This window comes from Cyprinus carpio, chromosome B4 (genome assembly GCF_018340385.1).
Source record: "Cyprinus carpio isolate SPL01 chromosome B4, ASM1834038v1, whole genome shotgun sequence".
Taxonomy (NCBI): Eukaryota; Metazoa; Chordata; class Actinopteri; order Cypriniformes; family Cyprinidae; genus Cyprinus; species Cyprinus carpio.
The window spans coordinates 25,316,981-25,327,196 of NC_056600.1; positions in this window are offsets into that span (position 1 = coordinate 25,316,981).

Sequence of the window (10,216 nt, forward strand, 5' to 3'; positions counted from 1 at the left end):
TCCGAGTCAAGTCTCAAGTATTTTATTTTTTGTCAAGTCAAGTCACAAGTCACAAGTCCCCATGTCTGGTGTTTTCAAACAATCTGTGGAGAGGGATAACGCAGTTTTTTATATGTAAACACTACGCTTTTCAACAAAGCAAATAAAAATTGTTGCCACTCACACACTTTATCCATTACTATAATATCGGTTAATTTCTCCAGGTTATTTTCCCGGCGAAAAGCAGCTATGTGTGGGGTCCGACCTGCATGACGTATTTGTTGCCTTCATCCAATAGCGTGCGTGGAAAGTGTAGGTGTTGGTGGCGCGTTTGTGAACACACTGGCGCGCTTCGAGCCCAGGATTGAAGATTTTATGTAACCACCTTTTGTCATATGATGTCCTGTCATTTCTTTGTAATCTTTAATAAATACACCCTTCTGATTTAACACATTTGACATAATGGTATTGCTTGGAAACACAACGTCATTCTTTTTCCTGCCCATGTTTACTTGGATGAAATGGCAAAACATGAAGTGCTGTATGCATATATTTGAGGGAAGTGGTGGACCCACCATTCCCTTCACAGACATAAGTTGGGAGAAATTTATTAAATCAGTGTTTCTGTGGAAAGACCTTGAGGGAAGAGAAGGTATCATTGCAGAAGAGGCAGTACAGGCATACAAGTTACAAAGCCAGGAACCTACAAACCAGTTAGTCAAACCAGCTTACACTGGCTATCACAGGGAGTGCTACAGCCATTTCACAAATATCACGAAGATAAAACGAGCACAAAGGAGAAGAGAGAAGGCAGTATAAGTTGAAGAAACTGCAAAGGAAGGTTGGTATTATATTGTATAGACAGGCGGTGCAGTATTAGACATACAGTACAGGTCAAAAGTTTGGAAACATTACTATTTTAATGTTTTTGAAATAAATTCTGACAGGCTTGATGAGCAGAATAAACTTTTTTTAGTATTGTGATATATTATTACAATTTAAAATAATTGATTTTCAATTTATTATACTTTAAATTATCATTTATTTCTGTGATGCAAAGCTGAATTTTTAGGATCATTATCACATGATCCTTTAGAAATCATTCTAGTATGATGATTCATTATCAAAGTTGGAAACAGTTTTGCTGCTTAATATTTTTTTCATAACGTGATACTTTGATGAATAAAAAGTAAAAAACAAGCTATGTTTTTAAAATATAAATATTTTGTAATAATATACACTACTGGTCAGTAATTTGGGGTCAGTAATTTTTTTCTTTCTTTTTTAAAATAAAATCAATACTTTTATTCAGCAAGGATGTGTTAAATTGATAAAAAGTGATAGTAAAGATTTATAATATTAGAAAATATTTTTTTTTTATTTTGAATAAATGCAGTTCTTTTTAACCTTTTATTCATCAAATATATTAGACAGCAAAACTGTTTCCAACACTCATAATAAATCAGAATATTAGAATGATTTCTAAAAGGAAATGTGATAGACTGGATGTTACATGTGGCACTGAAGGCTGGAGTAATGATGCTGAAAATTCAGCTTTGCATCACAGGAATAAATTATTTTTTAATGTATATTCAAATAGAAAACTATTATTTTAAGTTGTAATATTTCACAATATTACTGTTTTTTCTGTATTTTTGATCAAATAAATGCAGGCTTGATGAGCAGAAGAGACTTCTTTCAAAAACATTTAAAATAGTAATGTTTCCAAACTTTTGACCTGTACTGTACAGTGCAGTATGGACAGTAATATACAGTTAAGAAAGTAGTATGGTTTACAGTAATATAAATTAAATATATTATATATAAGAGCAGAATAGATATACAGTATGAACAACAGATATGTGCAGTGTAGTTGCAGTAACAATATAAGATTAGTACAAAAAACTAGATGAAATTTGTTGGCAAACTTTTAAGTTGGCTTGAAAAAGCCTAGCCCGAAAGTTAAGGCAAAACAGTTCGATAGATAGGTAGAAATAAAGAAAAATTAGGTGGAAAGAAAAAAAAAAAGAATAGATAAAAGAAAAAAAAATAAAGGTTAGAAAGAAATATAGAAAGAAAGGTTAGAAAGAAATATAGAAAGGTTAGAAAGAAGGATAGATAGACAAAGAAAGAAAGAAAGATGTGAAGGAAGGAAGTTTAATTGAGTCTAGGAATTCAGGGAGTTTAGATTTGAGTTTGTGTTGTGCACTACTGGGCCACCGTAGCCTTGGCTCAATTTGAACATTCTGCAATGAAAGTAAATGGGATTTTCCAGAGTTTTAGCCGTCATTTTTAGGAAAACTAAGTCCAATCAGTTAGAAAAGATATAGCAAATTCAAGCCAACCTAATAATATAGATAAATGCAATGAATTAACAGTAATATAATAAAAACACCCTGCAAAAATTTACCCTTCCAATTATGGCATCATTAACATCAACAAGGCCGGACGCTGTGTTAAGGGAACTGGTGGAACCAATATATGGAGCATAAGTTTTCCCCTGCTGAAAGTTTCAAACCATTTTTCTTTAATCAGTGATGTGGGGAAGGGTGCAGAACCCAAATCTATTGTTTTGCACTTTTAGTGGTAGAGGCAGAGGATGGTGAGCCAACTCCAGTTAAAACACGGGCTCTGAGATCTTACTCCCGTGATCTCTACATGTCCAAGCGGCCCCCACACCTGCTTCCAGTACAATGCATTATTTGCAAACATAAGAAGTACAAGGTTCAGACACACAGCAGGAAAAGGGTAAAAGAAAAGCTAACACAGTGTGAAACACTCCATGCCGGGAAATTGCTACTCGCCGCTGAAGGGAGAAGGGATGAGTCTCTCCTTCTCCATATCCAAGACAGGGACTTGGTGGCTAGTGAAGCATGGTATAACTTCACCTGCTATCGAGATTATACCTGGTACCTGACCACACACAAAATTGAGAGAACAGAAACAAACATATATGAAAATGGATACAAGCACTTCTGCAAAACAGTCATTGAGGAGAGGCTTGTTAAAACAACGTGAAGAGCTTCAACTGTCAAAGCTGAATTTGCTTTTCAAAAAAACTGTGGAAGAAACAGAGGGAGTGAACATTGCAGCTTATCAAATCAAATATGTAATCGCATGATGCTAGCTACTGCCAGAGCCGTTAAATATGATATTCTCAACGGCTCTGGCTACTGCTAGTTCACCAGCTGATACGTTACCCTACTTAAAACGACACTAACGAGACGCTTATGTTTGAACAAAACAAACATTTTATATAGATATCATATATCCTAATTAAATGAATACTTACAATCACACAAAGAATGTCCTTGATGATGATCAATGTGCTGCTGCTGCTCGTGTCTGACAGCTAAATCATCTGTCTAACAGCTGTTCTAAATAAGCTACATCTGATTGGTTAATAATAATCCCATGTCAGTATCTTGCCGCGCTATTGGCTCAACTAATATAGTTGGCAACCGCGTTTGCCTGCATATTTACAGGTCGTGCATTATGATTTCTGGGAAAATGTGCAGTAAATGGGAGTGGCAACACTTGTCATATCGTTGAGAATAAAACAACCGTCCCAACTTTACAAATCCAGGTTCTCCCTCCATGGGGATCATCCATTTCGAAAAGTAAAGCAGATACGGACCCTCGGCCCACCGTCTACCATACGTGCTTCTGATTTTCACTGCTGGCAAAAAGTGCTTATAAAGCATATACGTTTATATATTTTTTTTAAATGACCAATCGTTTCGCTAGATAAACCCCTTATTCATCGTCTGGTAGCATTTATAGCTCTTTTGAAGCTGCACTGAAAACGTAACCGTGTGGAGTCCATTGATGTCCACTATATGCCGAAATAAAAACCTAAAAAAAAAAAATCTTTTCGACTGAAGACAGAAATACATACACATCTTGGATGACATGGGGGTGAGTAAATTATTTTGAAATTTCATCTTTGAAAGTGAACTAATCCTTTAAACAAAATTTGCAGCAAGAGGTTCCTGCCATTTCCTGTTCTCTTATTGTTAGTCAAATGAGCCAGATGACTTAGACTCTCATCTTTTGTTTGTAATGGTTCTTGGTGCCTCTGCCCCAGTCTTTGAATAGTTATGTTGACTGGATTAGGACTGCTGAAATGGGGCAGGTTGCTATACCTGTATACTGCATTTGCATGCTTTGTTTGGGGTTGTCAGCCAGGAGCTTTGTCTCCGTTCCAAAGCACTGCCCCCTAAATGTATATAAACTACAATTATTGGAGCACCACACGGCACATTTTCATTAAAGAAGCCTGCTCAGGATACCCAAGAGTGTCCTCGTCTTCACTTCTGAGTTTCCAACAATTGACAAGTACTTGTGTGACGGGGTTATGAGATAGCTGCAACTTCAGTAAAAGTGTACAAAGACATATTTTTTCAGCCATAATTTCTAGAGGAAAACAGAGCATACATTGTAATAACGATGAAGATTTTTAGAGCACATATGTCACCAACCTGCGTTTGTCCATGCTATCAAATGGGGTATAAATGGAGTCTTTTTTACTTAACAGAGTAAAGATTTGCTTTGTTTCTTCCCCATTCCTTTCAATGTTTTTTATGCTTTTTTGGACATGTGTATCGTAATACATAGACCTGTTTTACAAAACTTTAAGATAAATGTGTCATATCACAGAAAATGGAAGAATATCAGCTTTAATGTCACAGTCAGGATAATTATGTTTGAAATATTTGACATGGTCTAAGTCTATATTAAATATATCAAGGTTATATTTTCATAGACTCCTCACATTATGTAGGATGATTTTGTTTTACTGAATCACAAAAAAATGTATAGCAGGGTTTTCACAGAGAATGTCACAAACATTCAAAAATGTGACACTTCGAGCAGCTACTCTCATGTTAAATGTAGCTGTATTTTGCATGATTCCTTGATTTACTTCCATAAAATTACGAGCTTTTCTCTTGATATACTACATCAGGGATGCAAGACTCTGGCTCCAACTCTACTCCAACACGCATACCTGTGGTTTTTAAATGACCCCGAAGGACTTAATTAGCTGGATCTGTTGCATATAATGAGGGCTGAAGGTAAACTCTGCAGGGCTTTTCTTCTTTTTAAACTGTTGTGTTTCATATCCCGAGGGAAATCCACTAAATGTCTAATGCACATTCCTTACTCTCATTAACAGTTGCAAATAATCTGTTCTTACCACTGAGATCCGGATCTGTGACGAGAAGACGTGGAATCCTCCCCGGCACCCGCAACTGCTCAGCTGAGTTCGGGCTGCTTGAAGCTCGTAGGAGTATTCAGTTCAAAATAATGTGTTACTCATAAATGAATTACTCAGATACTCTTCTTTTAATAAAGTTTTTCGCATCACCACTTGTCATGGCTTCGCTTTATTAATAATAGACAATAACTCATAAGTAATCAAAATGAAAATAACAGCGAACAAGTCTTCACCACTGAAGTGCGGCCCCGCACTCAGATCTTCTCTACCTTTTATAGCCTTGTATATCATTTGCATTTATTCCCTGCATTATTCCTTATTTGGTAATCCCGTGTATTCACACACAAACAGAGTACATGACCTTTATCATATCTAATACAGAGTGTCAAAAGTTCAAATGAAAAAATGGCAGGAGTTGTCAGCAACACACCTAAATGCTAACATAAAAATATCTATAACATCCCTTATGCATAGGTACAAGTATGCTCTGTTCAACCACAGAAATCACACCTGCATGCATAGCAAAATTAACAGAGCTCGGTTGAGGTTTCATCTCCGAAGTACATTGGAAAATGCAACCGCATCCTTTTACACCCTTTAAACAAACAAAGCATATAGCAACTTAAACCACAAAGATTAAAAAGAAAAGAAAGCATGATCATGCCTTCCATCTGAAACTCTTACATTTTTACAATTGGAGCTTTAAGTTTTAAAGACTCTAAACCATTTGTTAACGCTTGCAGCTCGAGATGGAATATTATTATACTCAGCCATCTCTCTTATCAATTTCATTATTTTCTTATTCAAAGTTTCCTGCTTATGCAGCAGCTTTATCACAGATCTCAGCTTGAAGTTCATGTCCTGCTGGTATCCCAGGTTTCTTCGTTATTCGGCGACGCTTCTCCATTTTCGCTTGCTTTTTGAATTTTCGGCTTTCTTCCACTTGCAGTCCTTTAATGATGAGATCACCAAAGTCAACATTCACATTTGCTTTGCAGTCTCTGTTCCCTAAAGTAATTGGTCCAGCAGGGGATTGGTCAGAATACCTCACACCTATATTACCCCCAAACATATCAAAACCCAAGAGAAGAATAAAAAGGACTGGGTATATCAGGGTATTGAGGGCTGGTGAAATAATTCCCAGAGTTGTGGACTCGAGACTTGACTCAGACTCGAGTCCGAAATTTGGGTACTTGTGACTTGATTTGACAATTAAAGAAGACTCAACTCAACTTAAGCCCGAGACACACTGCACCATTTTCGGCTGTCCCAGATAAAAGATCGGCATCATGAAACAATGCAAATCAGTTGTTTCACAATGCCAGTCTTTTGTCTGGGACAGCCAAAAATGTTGCAGTGTGTCTCAGGCCTTAGACTTTCACAACAATGTCTTGAAACTTGACTTGGACTTGAGCCCTGTGACTCCTTACAAAACAGAGTTCTGATCGATATAGGCTGGTTACTGAAGCATATGATCTCACTGGTATGATTAGCGCAGCTTTAGACACTGAGCTTGTCACTTGTTAATGTTTTCATCCACATAATAGTGTTTAGGATATTTACAGTTTTAGATATTTAAAGTACAAATAATCACTATAAACCACTACAAGAAGAAGAAGAAGATGATGAAGAAATGCAATGTATATTGAAAGAGCAGGAGCTAAATAATAGGCTTAAACCTTTCAAACATAACTGATTTTTTTTCATGTCAAACGATTGTATGTATCCTACATATAAAGTTCACTCTATTCTTCCTGTTCGCCCAGCCACTCACTTTCATGTCTTTCAGAAAAAAATGGAGGCACTACTTGATAACGCACATATAGCCCCTTAACAAAGCCATCATAGCTACAGTTTTACTGTGAATTACTTTCCATGCCTCATTTAAATCTGCTAGTGAATGGTGTGGTGCCAGACTTGTTTAGGACTTAAAGTTGAGGACTGCAACTCAATTTGAATGCAAAGACTCGAGACTTACACTATCACTCAAAAGTGTAAGTATCAAGTCAGCTTTATTTCAATAATGCTATTTATAATACAGACTGTATCAAAGCACTTAACAGGAATAAACAGGAAAATTCAGAATCTGCTGTAAAACTGGTCTAAATGAAAAAAAAAAAAGTATTATTAAACATTATGGAACAACTGGGAAGTTCTTCAGTTTGCAACTGAATCTTCTATCCAGTGTGAATTCTTCTCATGTGGGCGTTAAGGTATTGTTTTTGTCTGAAACTCTTTTCACACTGAGGGCACGTGAATGGCTTCTCTTCAGTGTGAACTTTCATGTGAACTTTAAGGTTTTGTTCTCGCTTGAAAAATTTTCTACACAGAGGGCAGATGAAGGGCTTCTTTCCAGTGTGGACTTTAATGTGGTAATTCAGGCTTCCTTTTTGGTTAAAACTTCTTCCACAATCTTTGCAGGTGAAAGGTTTCTCTCCAGTGTGAATATTCATGTGGAGTTTAAGGTTTCCAGATTGACTGAAAGTCTTTCCACACCGATAGCATGAGAAATCCTTCTCTCCATAGTGAGTTTTCATGTGGACTTTAAGGTGTTCTTTTTCACTGAAACTCTGACCACACCGAAAACATGTGTTAGGCTTCTCTCCAGTATGAAATCTCATATGCTTGTTAAGGCTTTCTTGTTGCTTAAAAGTCTTTCCACAACGAAAGCAAGTTAAGTAACTCATAGTTCCTGTCTTTTCAGCTCTTTTTCTTGTGGAAGTCTTTTCAGACTGTAAGGAACAAAAATTATTTTCTCCGGTTATGAAGTCATGAAGATTCTCACACTGATCTTTCTCCTCAATTTCATTAAGTACTTCCCTCTCCTCTTTCAGTGACATCAGATCTAAGGTGGAAAAACAAACATAAAGGTTAACCCCAGTTTAATGGCTCAAAGCAATCAGTACAGTATGTAATGTAGTATATATTTATTTAATGCCATGTTAGAATCAAAGGCTATTTTCAAGGCAACAACATTTTTAAAATTACAAGTATAACAAATACAATAAAAATAGCAAACAAACAACTTATATTACACAAGATTTTTAACATTGACATATGATAAAAATTCAAAAGTTTTTCCTTGCAAAATTATACTAAACACTTTAAGTGAGTTCACTCAACAAGAGTTTTCTACATACATTAAAAGCTGGAGTCCAATAAAATATGTTTGACAGAAAAGGGTAACTTGTGAAACATACATTGTGTAGGGTCTTCATCTTTAAAGGGGTGGTTGATTGTTTTTTTTTCTAGGATTGATTGTGTTGGGGTGCAGTCTAACGTGCTCATGCTTCGTTTTATTAAAAACAACAACAACAAAAAAACCATTATTTTTCACATAATTTACCTTTATTCTAGAGCTGGTAAGCGATTACATTTTTTAATCTAATTAATTACATTAATTAATTAATCCAATTAATCGCACATCAAATTTGGCTGATAAATTACTCCCAAAAGTCATTGCTGTGTAAAGCAATTGTCATTTTTTGGTGGTTGATCTATACCTTTAATAATTTATTTTAGATTTTTTTTATTATTACATTTACATTACATTTAGTCATTTAGCAGACACTTTTATCCAAAGCGACTTACAAATGAGGACAATGGAAGCAATCAAAAACAACAAAAGAGCAATGATATATAAGTACTATAACAATACACAGCAATACAAAACGCAGTATACGTAGCAAGAGCTTTTAAATAATATAATAAATAAAAAAGAAAACAGATAGAATAGAAAAAGAATAGAGCAAGCTAGTGTTAGAGGTTTTTTTTTTTTTTATAATTGTATAATAAATGAAAAGAAAAATAGATAGAATACAAAAAGATTAGAAAGGTAGTTAGATTTTTATTTTTTTTTTTTTAATAGAATTAGAATAGTGAGTGCAAAAGTTAGAGGGTCAAATAAAGATGGAAGAGATGTATTTTAAGGGGATTCTTGAAGATGGCTAAGGACTCAGCTGCTCGGATTGAGTTGGGCAGGTCATTCCACCAGGAGGGAACATTTAATTTAAAAGTCCGTAAAAGTGACTGTGCTTCTTTGGGATGGCACAATAAAGTGACGTTCACTTGCAGAACGCAAGCTTCTAGAGGGCACATAAGTCTGAAGTAATGAATTTAGATAAAGGGGTCCAGAGCCAGTGGTGGTTTTGTATGCAAACATCAATGCCTTGAATTTTATGCGAGCAGCTATTGGTAGCCAGTGCAAATTGATAAACAGAGGTGTGACGTGTATTCTTTTGGGCTCATTAAAAATTAATCTTGCTGCTGTGTTCTGGATTAATTGTAAAGGTTTGACAGAACTGGCTGGAAGACCTGCCAAGAGAGCATTGCAATAGTCCAGCCTGGACAGAACAAGAGCTTGAACAAGGAGTTGTGCAGCATGTTCTGAAAGAAAGGGCCTGATCTTCTTAATGTTGAATAAAGCAAATCTGCAGGAACGGACAGTTTTAGCAATGTGGTCTGAGAAAGTTAGCTGATCATCAATCATAACTCCAAGGTTTCTGGCTGTTTCTGAAGGAGTTATGGTTGATGTGCCTAACTTGATGGTAAAATTGTGATGAAACGATGGGTTTGCTGGAACCACAAGCAGTTCTGTCTTGGCAAGGTTGAGTTGAAGGTGATGGTCCTTCATCCAGCAAGAAATGTCTGTTAGACAAGATGAGATGCGAGCAGCTAACGATGGATCATCAGGATGGAATGAGAGGTAGAGTTGAGTGTCATCAGCATAGCAATGGTATGAAAAGCCATGTTTCTGAATGAGAGATCCTAATGATGCCATGTAGACAGAGAAGATAAATGGTCCAAGAACTGAGCCCTGAGGCACCCCAGTAGTTAGATGTTGTGACTTGGACACCTCACCTCTCCAAGATACTTTGAAGGACCTATCTGGTAGGTAAGACTCAAACCACTGGAGTGCGGTTCCTGAGATGCCCTTTGTCAGTAGGGTTGACAGAAGGATCTGGTGATTAACCGTGTCAAAAGCAGCAGATAGATCAAGCAAGATAAGTATTGAAGATT